The following is a 3,800-nucleotide window of genomic DNA, read 5'->3' on the forward strand; positions in this document are numbered from 1 at the left end:
ATTTGATTCCAACCAATTGATCTATTACTTCAGTAATTGATTTGATTGCAGAAGGTGAAACAATATATTTAAAATTTATAAGAATATAAAGATATAGAGATTCCAACCAATTGCCTATATCTGCATATGATTTCCGCATAATAAACTTCAAATTGAACATTGAAAAAGATAGAGAAGTTTTTTTAATCTTTTACCGACACAAACTTAAACAAAACGAAGAGTTAAATGTAATTTTTTTTTTGTTACACTTCCCAGAAAAAAACGGTTACAACATGGGCTTTCATAATATGGTCTTTTAACATATTAATGTTATGGACATTTAATAATTATCTTGACGAAAAACAAAGACTATAAATAATTTATTATTAATAAAATTATGAAATTATTTACAATTTGATGACTAATTCATCGCTCTTTTTTATATGTTAAATTTTTCATAGAAGTTTAAAAATTATTTTTGTTAAACATGTATAACTAATTTATAATCTTTTATGCCATACTAAGTCATAATATAATATTTCTTCATATTTTACATTAATAATCATTGTTTTTATATATCGTCTACAATTATCTAATTACGTCTATATGTTCAATTTTTTATATGATATCGAATATTCATCGTAAATAGATGGTTTAAGATGCCAAAAAATTATTTACTTGGTGAATATAATACATCAAATATTATAAATACATCAAATATTATAAATACATTATTTAGTTAAATAAATAATCCAAAACCGAAAATTTAAATCTGCGCTGGCGCGCGGATCAAAGTCTAGTTTTATCTTTAATTCTTTGTCGTTTGTCCCCACTGAAAAATCGATCTGCTTTTTTTATATATGATGTTCAGATATTCAAATCAAGACTAGGTTAAACTATGTATCCGAACTTAGCTCTGATCTAGTTTGAAAGACTTGTTCGACGTAAAATATGGTCTTTGTCTTTAGCAAACGTTACAACTTATAAAGAAAGAGTGACTGTTTCAGAAATTCTTTTGCGCTCTTGCTTACCTTTAAAACGTAACATTTTTACTCATAACTTACTTTGCGAACAGATTATAAATTATAAGTAGTCATAATCAAGAAAAATAAATTTTGGATTGTTAGAATATTAATTAGAATTTATTCTGTAAATCTATTCTCTTGGATTTAAAAATTTATTCGCAAGAGCCTAAAATTTACAGAAAAATGGAGACAAGGAAATTTAAATAAATGTGAATTTGTATTATTGCAGGCTTATACAATATATAATTGGATTGTATAATAAAAACATTAATAAAAATTCAATAAGTAGAGAGAGAGAAAAATATTGATTGTGGTGGTGACACGAGAAGTGTTGTAAGGAGTGTGGGACCAAAACGTTTTCAGGTGCAGTGATTGTCGTGTGGACCCCAATCCATCTGATTATCTCTCCGTAACCAACGTCCATTTTTTTTTTTCGCAACGAAACCAACTCCAATGAAACTATAAAATATCAAATTTGGTATAATTTTTTGTTTAGTTTGGTATAATTTTTTCTAAAGAAACTCCAAAAATTACATAACTATATCAAATTTGGTATTTTATGAAGTGTTACACCAAATATTAAATAATTTTTAATATTTTAACTATAGTTACATCAATATTATTATTTAGTTTAAATTTATAGCTAAAAGTAAATAACCACACTTTTTATATATTTCATGATTATTTTCAAATTAATAAACATTAAAATATTATTTATTTATATTTTAAATAATATAAATAAATTAATATTATCTATAATATCAAACTGTAACAAAATAAAAATTATTTATTATGTACTTCTCATTTTAAAATGTATAATTTTTTTATTTCAACTGATATTTTATATAAAATAAATAAATAGATATAAATTAACCAAAAAATTAAATAAACACTGAAAATATAAAATTACAATTTTAGCAATTAAACATAAAATAAAAATGTAATAAAAGATAACTAGTCAATAACAAATAACTAATGTATTAAAATTAATAACATATAATATTATATTTTCTGTAGTGGGTGTAGAGAAAAATAAAATTAATATCAAAATACTAAATTTGATATTATTTCATCAGTAAATTTGATATTATGGTTGGAATTTACCTCACAATTTTTTTTTTTTTCTGGTTTCATCTTACAATAATTCTAATACCATGTACAATGACTATCATATTAAAAGCACTTCCAATAAATGTTTTAGTATTGGGATTCTAATATATATGTATATATAAATACTAGTATTTAATTATGGATATCTAAATTTTAGGGGGAGCGAAACCCGAATTACTTGAAAGTAGATACTTTGGATTGAGTTTACTGTAAAGTTTAGATATCCATATTTAAATATTAATATTTATATACATACATATATATGTATTTTTGGAATTCAAATGCTAGAAACCCCCATAGGGAATGCTCTAACACCATTCTTTTATACTTTTAGCTATCCACATCGTTTTTTCTTTCTTCCACTTAATAATTCAACAACTATTTAACTTTTTAACTTACAATAGATAATATTATTAATTTTAATTCAACACCATCATTTTTATCTTATATAAGTATTACTCCATCCGTTACAAAAATATGATTATTCTAGAGAAAAAAATTGTTTCAAAAAGTTACATATTTTATATTTCTAATACAATTTTTGCCAGTTAATAATGATAAATTGTGAAGTTCAAGAATATTTATTGCATTTTTTAAAGTTTTATTGGTTTAAAAATATAGGAAATAAAAAATTATGCATTTATAACTAAGCTTTAATATTTTTTATTAAAAAATGTGAAAAAACCAAAACATGTATTATTTTGAAACGGAGGGAGTATTTTACATTTGTATTTTATGAACTATAATAATCTATTAAGATTTAGATAGTTAAAATGAAAATTAAAAGAATTTTGGGTGTTAAAAAAATTATTACTAGAATTCATTTTAACAAAAAGTAAAACACATTAAAAATTTGATTTGAAGTTAATATAAAAAATAATAAAAATGATATTTTCCATATTTAAATAAAACGTGATCCGCCTCCATTTATAAATCATAAGATACTGTTTGGTATAATTTTATTTTTATAAAGTAATTTAACATAAGATATTTGATGTTAGGAGTTTTCAAGCTCCTAAGACAAATGTTGTAGTATAGTGAATGTCGAACCAGTTCTGAGGGAATTCGAAGCAATGAGAATGCAAGTACTCACTTAATCTAAGTGCAACCAATGATTTAAGAGGTTTCTAAACTAATGATTAATGATAAATGAAATGACTTTCTTTACTAAGGGAAAAGAGAACTCATGGGCATAGGGATTAGATCTTGGGTGATCAAGTTTCGAACTAAGGATGACAAACGATCAATCAAACTATCAACCTTAAGCTTAGACACAATCTTAAACAAACTCTATGTCTAGATGAATGTTCATTTACTAACATATCTCAAACATCAAATGTCTTTGGTTGAATAATATGAAAGCAATCATTACTAACAAGTCTATTGGCTATCTTAACACCTTTAACAACAAATGTCTTTGGTAAAGTATGTTAAAAGCTTAGGAGAGTTGTCTCAGGCATTTCATCAAACACCTTGTGGGTGAGAAATGTCTAAAGATCAACTTTTGAGAGGCTAACTCAGAAGAAATCAAAAGAGGTTTTACTAGTTGTTCTTCCGAAAAAGATTGTCTATTTCGTGTCTTACAAAAGTACTTAAAAACATAGGTTTTCAGAAGTAAAAGCGTGCATAATGAAATGACCAAAAGGCCCTTGAGTAGAAATGAATTCGAGCAAACAGAAGGCGCGC

This window comes from Brassica oleracea, chromosome C3 (assembly GCF_000695525.1).
Source record: "Brassica oleracea var. oleracea cultivar TO1000 chromosome C3, BOL, whole genome shotgun sequence".
NCBI classification, from domain to species: Eukaryota; Viridiplantae; Streptophyta; class Magnoliopsida; order Brassicales; family Brassicaceae; genus Brassica; species Brassica oleracea.